General features: G+C 40.7%; 1 non-coding gene across 1 annotated transcript; it reads left to right on the plus strand.

The window, feature by feature from the left end:
- The first annotated feature begins 5,321 nt into the window (after positions 1–5,321).
- Positions 5,322–5,428, plus strand: LOC128776271 (U6 spliceosomal RNA). Its single transcript, XR_008421359.1, has one exon. It is a non-coding gene; the product is annotated as a U6 spliceosomal RNA (small nuclear RNA).
- Positions 5,429–15,223: the final 9,795 nt, after the last annotated feature.

Consider the following 15,223-nt stretch of genomic DNA (forward strand, 5'->3'; position numbering starts at 1 on the left):
AGAATTAAAACAAAAAAACAAAAAAACAAGGCTGAATTTCAGTCACACCGATCTCAGCAAGAAGCAAAAATAAACTCCTTTTAAATGATGTTTCTTTTCCACAGCACTCAGAAGCAGATTTGGTAAAAAGTAACCTCAAAACAGACAAATTCATCCTTCACCCCCTCCTCCCCTGAACTTGGACCCCACTTTTGGCCTCTGCTCTTATTTATTGATCCTGTAACTTCTTCCACATTAAAGATTCCTAGGATCTCTCTCTGTCTCTCTGTCTCTCTCCATTCTTGGGAGCTACCTAAGAACACAAATAAGGGAACAGAAGTGGTCTGCTAATTTTGCATTATCCCAATTTCAGGAAAATAGCACAGAACCATCACCTTGGAGCTTCCCTGGTCCAAGCTCCCCCTTTCTTGATGAAGTCTAGGGCAATGAAGTGATCTGGTGGGTGTCACAGCTAATATGTGAGAGAGGTGACCAATCACAGGTCCAGTACCGGTACCTCTCTGCCCAAAACAGCCTGTTCCCTGCTGTCCCAGATTAAAACAGTAGAGGTTCCCTCGCAACCCCCCGTTGCCGTGGAATAGCATTGAGTTAGGAACTCCTCCCCGCCCACCTTGTGAGCTGCATGAAGCTGGGCCCTTACAAGTTCAGCACCTGAGAAAAATTAAGGGGAGGATTGAAAATCACATCCAGCTGGGCGTTAGCATGTGTTAAACAGGGTTTTGATGTTAAAGGGTTTTAAGTGCGTGACTGGTACACCTCAGGGCAAGGCCTGAGGTTCCCTGAGAATCTGTTCTTGCTTTTCTTTCTTTTCGAGTCTAATCGGTCCCATTCCGTTTTCAATTCTCTTTCTCACTTTGCAAAGTGCCAGACAAATTACTGGTATCCTCTGCGAGCCTCTGGTTTCTTTTTGGTTTCTGAACGTACCCTCTTGAGGATACTTCAGGGTAGATCTCGCTCGAGACAAGATTTTCACAAAATTTTAGGGACGTAATTAAAGCAAAGACCCATTGGTGACTTGTCTAGCCCTTGATTGATCTTCCATTTTCTAATCGTCTTCTGGAATGTGTACATTTTCTTCATGGTTAGAATGTATTTCCTCCAAGAGTCTTTCTCGTTCTTTGGTTTCAACAACGTGCTATCTGAACGGTGGACTGTCTCGAGGTGTTAAGACGATCAATACAAAGTTGCTGATAGTCAACTGTTTTTGAACTGTAAAGAATGGCAACTTCGTTTGGTTCAACCCCATAAAATGTCCTTTGGAATATACTCATTTTAGCAGAGATTGTTTTTCTTAAAGAAACCGTGTAATAAAACCATGATCCTTATTGAATGTTATAACGTGGAAATGAAAATATTTCAAGGAAAAATTCTGCTTAGACGATTTTGTTTGTTTCCTTATAGTTCAAGGACTCTTACGCCTCAATTTGCTGGCAACCGTCTCCAGGTTTTACCTGCTGTCCAGCATTCCCTCCAATTTAGCATTTGCTCGGCATTGTTCACTGGCTAATGAAGTAGAGATATTAATTGTTGCATTAACAGCACTTTGTTAGGTTGGTCTTAGTGGACCTCTACTCTGTAGCCAATAACGCCTCCGCTCTGATCTCTTCTAGTATTGTGTGAGCTATGTATATATTGAATGGAGGTGTGAACTGACTGTGGGGTTATATCACTCCTTTAAGACACAACTCGCAGATGCCTCGTTTTCAAGGGAGGAACGTCAGATGCTCAGTGATGAAATGCATTCAGATGCAAGTGGTGTGGGATGGTTCATTTTTTCTGGTCTTGAGAGGTACTGGTAGAGGCATTCGTAGTTGCTGCCCTGGTGGCGTCTTGATTTGCCAGCCAGTTGTGACATGGCCTTGCCCTGACTCCTGCTCTAACCTGAAGGAGGCCCAAAGCCCCCAGGCCACCGGTTGGCAGGATCAATGACAAGCATGGGAACTTTTGTGAGGTATAAATAAATGAAATGTGTGCCTGAACTGAAAACTGGGCGGTCCAGTGTAGATCAGGTACTGACTAGTGTGAATGCTTTCGCTAAGGTGATGTCACCACGGATAGGATATACTCTATGGCCAATATTATAATGTTTGGTGATACATTTTTTTCTTTGGCAGTAAACCTTTTTGACAGAAATAAGCCCAAAAGGAAGAAAAGTGCACCAATGAAAATTCAAGGACCAAGTTTTCATTCTCATGGAAGTTGATGACGAGTGTGTCCCTGGCACACAATGTTTGTCCACATTCACCGTCCACCCCGGAGGCTGTGGTGCGGTCACTGACCACATGGCAACATGACAACACAAAACTGCTGAAGAAGCCCCAGCATCCAGAGGGTTCGTAGTTTAAGAAGATCACGCTTGAAGGCAACGGCTTAATCTCTGCCGTTCTAGAGGGTGTGTTTACAGACAATGATGTGAAGCTTGACTTTTTTATGCACACTTAAAAAAGGAACATTCTTCTAAATTATTTTCTCTGCCTTTTTTTTATGCCGAGTTTTCTTGTGTATACAATACAAGAACTGAAGTAGTAACTGTTACTGTGTTGGCTCCTTTTACAGAAGAGCATATTCAGTAGCAGTTAAATGATGACAGTTTTACATTAGTGCGATCAACTGAGTTTCTCGGCTGAGCCACAGAATGCAGAAAAGTGACTTGAGAGACTGTTTTCTCAATTTTCCCAAAGATGGTACATAACTATACCATTGCAGATGTGCACGCCATTGCACACAATGGATGCCTTGGAGCATCAGAGTTTAATTCTCTGAAAGATTCCTGGCTGAAACAGGCTGAGTCATGTGTTTCAAATCGCAAGTCCCTAAAGATGGTTCCAAAAATAGTTTTTCACCCACCCAGTCATGGAATCAAGTAAATCTTCTGGAAGTTCATTCTTCCAGAGGTGAAATTTCCGACATTATTTTGAATGCTACTGTCATTTCGGGAAAATGTTCAATATTGAAACAAAATGAAATACTCTGTGATGAAAATATAAGCACAAAGTTTGTTGGCTCACCCCCTCCGGATGATCAGTGTTTGTTACTAAATGGAGAGACCTGTGGAATAGAAATGTGCATGGAATTAGTGACGAACATATTATTCAGATTGCATCCATCCAAACAAGCCACAGTATTCCATAGTCAAAAATAGAAGCTATTGCTGATAACATTTACAACTATTTTTATAGATACAGCTAAAACAATTAAACTTAATGTTTTGTTATGAAGCTGATGTTGAATACAAAAAAAAAATAAAAAGGAGGTAAATGTTTTGCTGTCAATGAGCATATTTTACAAATGTTAAAACTTTATGTAAGTCATCTTACATGTCCTATAAGCTTGTTTTTTTTTTCTTTTTTTTTCTTTCTTTCTTTCTTTTTTTTTTTTTTTGTGTGTGTGAATGAGTTACCTGATTTTAATTGCATTTTGTTCCAAATCACTTGGACATCTGTTATGAAAATTTTTGGGATGTTCTGTTTGTCAGCTGGGCTATAGCTGCTGTTGTTCATGGTAGCTGGGGCCCAGAAATTCCCGGGCCAGCATAGCCACAGCCAGGGCCAAGGACCTGGGAACCAACTTCCTTTGTAGGACAGGTGGGAGGCAGAGGTCCAGCAGGTCAGTTACAGTCAAAAAAAAAAAAAAAAGAATTTTCAATAATTGGCACACTATACAACTTCAGTTTTTGAAGGTTTTAGAAAATTGGAATCACTACAAACAAAATTTTCACGCAAGACAATCCTGAAAACGAATACAAATGCAGGAGAAGAATTGATCTTGAATACCAGCGTGGGGTATATCTTGTCTGATGAGGCTGTGAGGATTCAACATATGTAAGCCTTCATTCTGAATTCAATAAGACCTTGAAATATTTCAGCTTTGGGGAATAGTCTTTTCATGGAAACTTTATTTTTAATTTGATGCATTTATATTTTCTTCCAGAATGGAAATAAAGTTGAGAAGACTTATGATTTTGCAGCGTTTGCATTTTATGAGACATTTATTTTATTTATTAAGTTTTTTTTAAATCTGAGTATAGTTGATACACAATGTGACTTTAGTTTCACGTGTACCACATGGTGATTCGACTTCTCTATGCGTTATGCTACGCTCGTGAAACGTGTAGCTACCATCTGTCATCATACAACGATATTACAGTATCATTTACTATATTCCCTATGAATGCCTTTCATTCCCATGACTTATTCCTTCCATGCCTAGAGTTCCGGTACCTCTAGCAACCCTTCACCCATTTTGCCCAGCCCCCAGCCCCTCTCCTCTGGCCACCATTTTTAATGTGGCAAATAGAGACATATTGTTTGAAGAGTTTGATCCTATACAAAGTGAAAGTAATTTAGATGGAAACCCACAAATAGAAACTTCGAAGACATTTGAGCTGAAATAATTGTACACTTCCTTACAAAGAATTAGAATTGAGAGTATTCCCTATTTAGCAGTATTTATCTGGCCTCACCTGACCACCTGGAGATTTTTCTTACTAAAACATAACAGGGTCTAAAAGACAAGTCTACTGGCAATGCCAGTAATTTCAAATTTATTAAACAAAAATTCAACTTTTAAAAAGATTGCAGGAGGGATCGCCTGGGTGGCTCAGTCGATTAAGTGTCCGACTCTTGATGTTGGCTCAGGTCATGATCTTACGGTTGTGAGATCAAGCCCCTTGTTGGGCTCCACACTGGCCATGGAGTCTGCTTAAGATCTGCTCTTTCCCTCTACCGCTCGCACTCTCTCTTTCTCAAAAAAACAAAACAAAACAAAACAAAAACAAAGAAGAAGAAGAAGAAGAAGAAAAAAGAAAATTGATTACAAGAAAGTAAGAAAGTTTAGGACAAAATTTAAAATAATAGGACTGTCTTAATAAAAATAAAGTCTTCAAAAAAATATTTGTGACACTTTTAGAGGTTGCTACAGCTAAGAAACTGATTAAAGTCTATAAAGATATTCCAAGGCAGTGCCTGGATGGCTCAGTCATTTGAGTGTTCGACTCTTGATTTTGGCTCAGGTTGTGATCTCACAGTCATGGGATCAAGCCCTGTGTCTTCTTCACTGACAGCACGGAGCCTGCATGGGCTTCTCCCTCGCTCTCTTTCTCCCTCTCTCTCTGCCCCTCCCCCCACTTGTACACACACTCTCTCTCTCTCTCAAAATAAATAAGCGTAAAAAAGATATGCCAAGAATTAGTACTCTGCTTATGCTTCTAAATGTCCAGAAAATTAATATAAAGAAGTTTTACAATTGTGGCCCTAATGTATGTGATATTGTGCTTCTGAGAGAGTTCTGAAAAGTCTTTTTGAATACAACAATCTATGAATGTGATTGTTTCAACAGCACATATACTAAAATTGGAATGATACAGAGAAGAAGAGCATGGCTTCTGAACAAGGATGACATGAAAATTCGTGAAGGTGCCATATTTTTTTTTTTTTGAATAGGTGATGGGGAATAAGGAGGGCACTTGGGTGTTAAAAAAAATGAGTGTTGTTGATGACACTATAGCCACATCATATTCAAAGAAGAAATGCTAGAAGTCTGATTTCTAGATATAGGGTGAGGAGGGATACAAACGAAATGTAGGGCTGTGGCAACTCGATTGTTATAATCTTTCTAACAGCAGAAATAATTCTTGCAACAGTTCTGGTCCTGCAGATGATAAGAAAGGTTAAGTGGGGGGGTGGAGGTGGGGGAGGTTGCTGTGGCTTTCACTTTAGTTGATCAGAAAGGATGAAAGGTGAGACTAGATATATAAGATTTTAAGAATTAAGAATCAGATGTATTCTAGAACAGTTACGTTGGTAAATATGATATATTAGCAGTATAGTAGCTAAAAGAAAAAGGTGTCAAGATAAAGGACATTTAAGAAAAGGAAGAAAACTTCTACTGCAGTAGGAAAATCAGGAAAAGAGGAAACGATGATGGCTGTTGAAAGGTTTATTTCTTTTGACACTATTTCATCTTAGCATAGCCTAAAACATGATATGTTAACATTCATTAATAGAAACTGACTGAAAAGGAAAGATGCCAATAGAGCTGTAAAGCAGAAAGGAAAGAATGGATGAGTGTAAGTAATGCTATGTAAAAATGAATTTTTAGGGGCTCAGTCGGTTAAGCATCTGATTCTTGATTTCGGCTCAGGTCGTGATCTCATGGTTTGTGAGTTCGAACCCTGCATTGGGCTCTGTGCTGATGGCGCAGAGCCTGCTTACGTCTCCCTCTCTCTCTACCCCTCCCCTGCTTTCTCTCTATCTCTCTCTTGAAATAAATAAAAATAAACTTAAAAATGGATTTTTAGAGGTTCCTATGGGCACATCACCTCCAGCATTAGCTTTCAACAAAAACAACAGTAGCAAAAGGCCCTAGTGATTTAAAAATGAGGTTATTGATACAAATGTGTGCTGGAAATAAAGGCACAATTAACATTCAAAGATTTATTATTAGGTTAAGAGCATTTTGAATCAACCATATTTTATGTACATATAAGGTAATGTCTTAGAGGAAATTTAATCTCTTATTTCCTGCATGAGGGGCATGCTCCTTGGAGACACTGGTTTTTGTGACATCTTCATGTCCTAACCATGTAGAGAGGCATGAGAAAAAAAATGAACAAAAATATAGATAAATATGGCATAGTTTTAACCTCAACTAGGTAGAAAGAATGACACAAGTTTCTTCCAAACCACACTTTCAGATTATGAAGATGAGTGGAAAAGGAGAGAATGTTAACTTTGGCAAATAAATATGTTTAGAGTCTCCCAACCTTCTTGGATTCTCTTACTTTCAAAGTAATGATTAAGAGGAACTTAGGAAACCTCAATATGTTGTAGAGAAGGCTTTCAGAATAGGACTCATGAGACTTAAGTTGTTGTAGCTGTTGTTGTTCTTTATTCTGGACAAGATAGCAGTGACGTTGGACAAAGTAATTGGCCCCTGGGTCTAAGCTTCTTCACTTCTCAAAAAAGAAGTTGTGCAAGATGACAGCTGAGATACTTTCTGATATACAATTTTTAAACCTGTGTAGTGATAATATGACCCATTTATTCAAATGGAAAGATGCAAGGGTAGGACTGATGAGAGCAAAGGAACTGTCCAGGGTGCTTAGAAACACTGGGGTCTATTCATTCTCTGGAGTGATGACCAGAAGACACAATACGATTCCATCTGTTATCCATTCAAAATTTCTACTATGTTAATTACATAGTAAGCTATTCTGTCAGTGTCAAGTGGATACAGCTCAACATGAGATCAATTTCCTTTTGCCTAAGAGGGGAATTGTATATTTAGAATCATCTCTTTCTGCTTCCAGCTAGGCCAGTCATTTCATTCAGTTATTGTTCAGAGAAAGATATCATAGTAATTTTCATCGCATACCTGTGATATTAATTTTCCAGGAGGTATATCAGGGGATATGAGGATTCATACATTGTTAAGAGGTAGGAGGGGGCGAGACTTTGAAAAATGTACTTTTGATCATGGCACAAAAATAAAGATAAGGAAAGAGAAAGAGATGTAAGACTGATAATAGGAGCTAATTATAATTAAGCAAGCCTGAGTTGCTTGACCAGGACACATGGGAAGGGGTTGTAGTAAGTATTTGTGGGTTATATTAACTTATTACAGCATAACCTGGTACTCTGGCACTAGTTGCTACAGCTTCTTCTTTTTTTAAAAAAAATTTTTTAAAAAATGTTTATTTGTGTGAGAAACAGACAGACAGACAGGCAGAGCATGAGCGGGGGAGGGGCAGAGAGAGAGGGAGACACAGAATCCAAAGCAGGCTCCAGGCTCCAAGCTGTCAGCACAGAGCCCGACGCGGGGCTCGAACTCACGAACCGCGAGATCATGACCTGAGCCAAAGTCAGATGCTTAACTGACTGAGCCAGCCAGGTGCCCCTCCACATCCTCTTCTTGATAACCTACTTTGTGTAGAGAGTGCAATGGGAATGTGAAGCTGGCGAATCTTAGTGAGATGTAGGCCTACTGAGTGGAAAGTGGGGAGCTGGGAACCCCTTGAAGCTAAAACACTTGTACCAAGTCAATATCTTGAAATTTTACTCTTGTGCCTATTGCTTCTTCCTGGACCTTCCTTAATCTCATGCCACTCTGACCTTTTCTTCCTTTCTTCTTCTATGCTGAATTTGAAGCCAGAGTTTCAGTCTCTTGGACTCTGGGGCACTGTATTGTTGTGAGGACAAATGTCATCTTTTTCTGTCAACCCTCCCACCAAACCTAGGCCTGAGATTTCTTTTCACTTTTGAGTACAAGATGGCAACCAGAAATTCAGCCTGGTAATTACCATAGCACAAAAAAGACTTTCACTTCTCTGCATTTTATCCCTGTAACAGACACACCATTTCTATGTAGCTTACACACAGGATTTTATAGGGTTCTGGGCTTAGAGGGGTATATGAGAAATAGAAATTGATATTGTGTTAAACTCAAAGTTGCTCCTTCTTTTCAATGACCAAGGCTTTATATCTTAGCCTGTATTCTCTCCCTAACCTTTTCTTCCCTGAGATGTGTGTTCTCCCAAGATACTCATCACATTCTCATGCACGTGAACTTTGGGTAGGCATGACCATACCCGATATACCAATTCCCCAGATACATGCTCAGAAATACACGAATCCCAGTCGTTGGTAAAATTTAAGTTTTGTTTCAAGGTGTCTCCCTCTTAAGTTAGAAGTGTTCCCTTCCAGGAAAGAGGGAAAAGTATGTAGGCAGCAGCTTCTCAGGTTGCTATATTTGCTAGCATGAATATCCAGGCTGAGGGCTATAGACTGGGATGTGAAGTTGTAGGTTTGGTGTGACCAGTAGAGAATTTAGGCAAATGTGATGCTCAAAATGACATGGCAGCATCATTGAGGTCACACTGTGGTGGCACAGAAGATCGTCAAGGCAGAGTCTGGTAAGAATTAGATAGTGTCAGTGTTCCTGCTTAACACAGAAGGAATTTAGCCTCATCAGAGGATTTGGAGAATGCCTGAGATAACCAAGAGAGAAGCCCAGCCACATGAACTTATCCAGTGGGAAGAATTAATAGGAACTAACCCTAAAGACACCTGAGGGCCAAGACTCTTTTCTGGGTACACTGGAGATCAGGTTACAGGTTACAGGTTACTGGGGAGAGGATAACACAGAAACCGCAGAGATGACTGGCAGAAAAATCTGTGATTCCATTTGCTTAGGCAGATAACAAATGAGAGAGAACATTTTGGAAGATGTTTTGCTTTTCTTTCTTTAGTCTATCTCAAGTTTGGGGTTTTCATACCATAGTCACAGGAGGCTGTGTGGTAGGTGGTCAAAATTGTGAATTCGGATTTTTCTTGAAAAGACAGCCTCAGGATTATTCAACATCCTGCCTATGATTTTGGTTTTCCTCCTATTTTCATGTGTCCTGGGTAGTTTCTCCATATCTGAATGATTTCTTATATATTTATCTGGTATTTCTAGGGATTTTGTACCTGGGAGGTTTTTATAGTCTCTGCTATATTGGTAGAAGCAGACTTCCAAGGCATGATTGGACATTTAGTAAGTACTCTCAGGTAAAGGAACAAGCTGCAACAGTGGATAATGAGTATATCTGATAGTAAAGCTTTCCACAAAATGGGCCAATAGAAATGTCAAAATAAGTGGCAGGGAAAATAGTGGCAGGATGGGTGACAGAAAGTAAGGCGGAATCTGTAGGGTAGTTGGGGGAAGCATCGCTGTGGAGGGTTCAAAGAGAATGAGCAGGAAAGGAGTTCTGAGATGGGGAATGGTATTTAGATACATCACTTATAGGAAGCTAGTTTCTATAGGTGTTGAGAGAAGAACCCAGCTTACAGGTTTTGGGCAATGTGTGGGCGGAGAACAAGAAATGTGACTGAGAAAGGAAGGCGAGAGATAAAATGATAGTTTAGGTGGGAAGTTTGAAGAGAGTTTTTCTTTAGGTTAAGGGAGGTCATCATCAATTTGAAGTTTCATTCACACCTCCACTAAGTGTTTTCTAGAGTTTCAAAATAAACCAAGCATTGCTTATTAACCGTCTCCTCTGATTAATATTGGGCTTTAAAGTATACTTCACAATTTGGGGCATTACCTGTTAAAAATGATACATTAGTTCATAGGTAAGAAAATAGGGATCATGGTCTAAAACCTTTAAAGCCTTATACCACTTAAAATAGTATTCTTGTCTTCAATTCTCCTTTGCATACCTTACAGATGATTATAATAACATCAGAGACTCTGGTCAATGGAGCTACATAAATGTGAACAATTACACTTTCATGTTAAAATGCATCCAACATTGAAAATGGCAAAGCCCTAATGAAGTATCTAAGAGCAAGAGGGTTTGGAGAGGACCTTATGGTCTTTCTCTAGAATCTTTCAAAGACCATGGACTACGTACTCAAGGAGATGTCATAACTTTCATACCTTGATTTTGCCCAGGAATATTTAGTTCTACTCACTGAACTCATGAAATCCAGCTGTGTTTCTCAAAGAACCAGCTGAAGGAAGTGGGCAGAAGTGGTGACGGAGACGCAGAAATAAAAGACAAGAAATGGTGAGAAAGCCAGTGTGGAACAGGAGGGGGGATCACAACTTCACACTGTTCGTAGCATTTGTTTCCTTGTGCATTCTCAGATAGGGTGACTTATTAAGTAAGGCCCTTTGTGATCTCACCACCAACTTCTTCACTAAAAATAGGATTAGGCTGGTTTGAACTTGCTGTAAATCTCATACAAATCAGCATCGGATGCCTGTACTGTCCTTTGACCGTGTGAGGTTCTGGACTCCCTGGCAGTGCCCATTCCCATGAAGCTCTTTTGGCTACTGGGCTGGCGTGCCCATTGACACCCACTTCTCATCAGCCTGGCAGAGCCCAGTGAGTCACGGAGACAAACAAGGCAAGGACCACAAGCATTCCCCAGCATTCCACATGGTCGCCAAATGTTGTGAGACATAAAGCTGCTGGTGGTAGTCTGCTGTTGGCTGGGATGAGATTAATTAGGGAACAGGATAAACATGGACACTGCTTTCCGATAAGTGGAGGGCAGCCAATTGAGGCCAGGCCTTCAGCCTGCCTCACAGAATTCACTCACCCTGAGGGCTCATGGAAACACACGCACTCACACGTACTTAGGAAAACTTTTCTCCAACCCCAAATAGAGCCAGGGGAGAATACAGAAGGCAGAAATTCTCAAACTCTATTATACCCGTCTAAATAAATGGATTTTAAAAATAACCTGTACTTAAAAGTTGGATAACAGTAAGCCGAATTCACCAGTTCATTTCTGCTGCTGATGTTGACTGAAGAAAATATTTGAATATATTTCCATATGAAAAAATAGAGGCAGAGAATGTATGGCTTGTTTCAAGATAATCCAAAGTGGTACTGTTTTATTGGGGCCATGGATATTTTTGAGAGGCTGATGAAAACTACAGACAGTTTCTGTAGAAAAAAATGCATGCATGTGCGCGTGCACACACACACACACACACCTTTGCAGTTTCTCTGTAGCTCATTTGTGGACACATATATAGGTTCAGGTTAGAAATCCCGGCATAGTGTGTCATAGAAAATATCATATGGGTTAGTAAAATCTGAAAATTTAGTGAAAGCTCTCTATGTACCTGGAATTTTATTAGGTACTTGATGGATATTATTTCTAATTTTCTAACAATCCTGCAAAGTAGGTAGCATTGTCTCTCTCTAATATTAATTTTTTTTAAGTTTTTAAATTTATTTTAAAAGAGAGAGAGAGAGCTGGGAAAGGGCAGAGGAAGAAAGAGAGGAGAATCCCAAGCAGGCTCCTCACTGTCAGGACAGAACCAAATGCAGGGCTTGAACTCACGAGTCATGAGACCACAACCTGGGCCAAAACCGAGAATTGGATGCTTAACCAACTGAGCCACCCTGGCACCCCACCTCTCTTTAATAGATGAGAAAATTGATGGTAAGAAAGATAAACTAACTTCACAGGGAAATACTATTTCCTAGTGGTTAGGAGGCTAGACTCTGGGGTCACATTACTTGGGTTCAAATCCTGTTTTTTCCCACTTAGCAGTTAGAAAATTCTGGGCAAGTTGCTTATCCTTTTGTGTCCATTTCATCAGCCATTGCTGGGGATAATGATGGAATGTACTTTATAAACTCTTATGAAAATTAAACGATACAAGACAAGCCAAGTGCTTAGGACATTGACTGGCACATGGTGAGCACTAAATAAATATTTGTTGTAATGGCTCTTATGGTTAAAGATCACAAAGCTGGTAAGTAGAGGAACCAAAAGTCAAACCAAGTTTTGTCTGGCTGGAGCCACCATAATTTCTGCTATACCGTGCAAGTTTCCAAACCTTGTCTTATCTTTGCTCTTTGGTAAATCATGTAATGTTTCCAAATTTTAGTTTTGTGGCCATAAGATATAGACAATGGCAGTAATAATAAAACATTTCCCTAATTTGTTGGGAGGATCCTATAAAAAAACCCCAATAAATACAGTTTGGTAAACTGTCACTTGCTGTGCCAATATCCATTATTATTATTAGTGATGAATGAATCAATCTGACTCAAAGCAAGGCTTTATATTTTAGCTCCCACATTTATCATCGTGGAATTAAAATTTAATCACAGTGCACTCACATCCAAATCTATCTGGATGATGCAAGTCATTGGAGGACGGTCACACAACTGAAACAAGAATTCCACAATCTTGACTTGATACAAGGTAGTGTTTAATCACCCCACTGGATTTTCAATAGCATTTTCCTAAGGTAGAGAAAAAAAGCATTTTTAGTAAGACAAATGTTTGAGAATCACATTTATGTTTATCTAAAAACTGAGAGAATGGAGTAGTAGCCAACAAGTTCGTTATGTTGGCACAGAAATGTATTTTTTAAACATCAAGTTCATTGTCCTCGGCTGGAATGCATGATTTTGGTTACTTTTCAAAAGGTCAGTTTATTTCTGGGAGTAATATTTCTGCAATGCTAAGAATCAGAAGTCAAAAGGGGAAAGAGGACATGGCCTGTGGAATAGATCATATCCCATCCTGGGATCCCTTAGGGAAGCTTAGATACGAGAGCTTAGCTCTCCTAAACTGGAGACTTCCACTCTGGAATGGAATTACGATGTTGCAAGAGATCCACGTAATCAAATTTCATTCCATTTTGTTCACAAGGTCTAATTCCCTAGACATCAGTTCAGATCTCCTCTCTGCCAATTCATGTCCATCAACTCCTTTAAGAAGAAACTCACAGTTTACATCAGTTTACATCAATTGACCAGGCATAGATTGAGTGGCTTATATGAACTAGATGTGTGCATGACCCCAAGGCAAAAGGCGTGGTTTCTGTTCCGAAGCTGTTCAGCCTAATGGAGAAGATGGTTCTGCCGAAGACCCATGTCAGGACCCGCAGTGTTGTTGGTGCCCAATAAATGTCTGTTGAAAGAATGAGTTCATGCTAATAAAACTGTAAAGTGTTATCGAAAACCTGTTGCTGGGAAATTCGCTCTTTTTGTGGGAGGTGGCAGTCAGGGAAGCATTCCCAAGGGAAGTGACATTTGCACAGTCTGGGTGGCGGCGCTGGAATTAGCTGGATGGGAAGCGAGTGGGAGTTATTTGACAAGCTCACAGAGGTGTGCAAGCGCAGGGTGGGCTGAGTGGGCTCAAGCAGAGCTGCTTTATTGAGGTTTTCATGTGTGAGTGAGGAAGGGAATGACGGCCAGCAAGATACACAGGGGACAAACTGTCACTGCTTTAATATTCTAAATAAGAGGAAGTCTCAGTTTATTCTGTACTAAGGGGTCCCAGAGAGTTTCATATACTCATCTCTTTCTTTCTGTCTTCCCAGAACTTTGCACTCACCAGAAATTACTGACCTAATGCCCACACGAGCAGAGTTTTGTACTGAGTCTAAGAGTCAGACATTAAAGCCAACCCCCAACCCACCCCAAGGGTTGAGCTCACACCCCCTACTTCACCACCTATAGCTCTTTCACTGCTGTGCTGCCTTCTTCCATCGGTGCCTAAGCTCTGGGAAGCCGAGTGGCCGAAGGGAAGGCTGGTGGTGTTACAGAGCTGGGGCTGGGCCAGGGGCAGGGTATAGTATCCTGCCAAAACTCACCTCAACTGTGGAGGGGTGGCTGCTTGCACTGACTTCCTAAAGAAATGCCAGTTTGGGTACCCTGCAGCCAGGATACTTGAACCCGGAATGGATGAAAAAAGGAAACTGAGACACAGAGCTACCCTATCAGGACAACAGGAGGTTTGCTTAGGATGTAGGGAGAGAATTTCCTGAGCTGGTTTCAGATACTGATGATGCTTTTGAAGAATTGCTTGTGACCTCCTATGGGGATGTGCCAAGATCAAGACAGGGGTTCATTGTATGCTGGATGGTTAGGACCTTTTTTACAAAAATGTTTATTTATTTGTCTTCAAGAGAAAGGGGGGGGGGGGAGGGGCAGAGAGAGAAGGAGACAGAGGGTCTGAGATGAGCTGTCTGTTGATAGCAGGTCAAACTCCAGAACTGCGAGATTACGAACTGAGATGAAATCAGACGCTTAACGGACTGAGCCACCTCTGCGCCCCTGGATGGTTAGAATGTCTTATATGGGTGGCCATGTCATGGCACCCTGTGCTTACGTATGAAGTTTATAATTATTTTCTAATGTCTGTATTTCCAACTATGGTGTAAATTCCACAACAGTGGGACTAGTGGGTCCTGCTCCTTTGATGCTGTAATCTCAGCGCTTAGCTTAGTAGGTGCTCTGCAAATACTACTGATGGAATCTTTGGATATGTGTGTGTGTGTGCGTGCGTGTGTGTGTACTTTCTGGCCCTGTAGGGCATGTAATTAGGAGTTGCGTTGAGACAGAAAGGGTGGGCAAAATCTCGACTAAAACTGGAATCCACTGGAGTGCTTTCCCTGGAAGAAGGAATACGAAGACTCTTCTCGCCTGAAGGGAACTGCTCCTTTTGAAGTTGTACCTGAGGGAACCGAAAAGAACTTTTGGCACTGTTCTGCCAGAGAACACGATCCTCCCCTGAGCTTCCTTTCTCCCACAGGCCAGTACTGAGCTTTTGGTGTAGCAGACACTCAGGAAATGCCTGTTGAATTGACTTTTTAATGTGCCATAGCAGAACACAAAAGGCAGGACATTTCAGATTTTTCTGAAATGAAGGAAACAATTTGGATAAAGGTCATAAGAAGGAAGAAGACTGCTTCACAAGTACAG

The sequence above is a fragment of the Panthera pardus genome, unplaced genomic scaffold (genome assembly GCF_024362965.1).
Source record: "Panthera pardus isolate Hobbes unplaced genomic scaffold, ASM2436296v1 HiC_scaffold_12, whole genome shotgun sequence".
Lineage (NCBI taxonomy): Eukaryota > Metazoa > Chordata > Mammalia > Carnivora > Felidae > Panthera > Panthera pardus.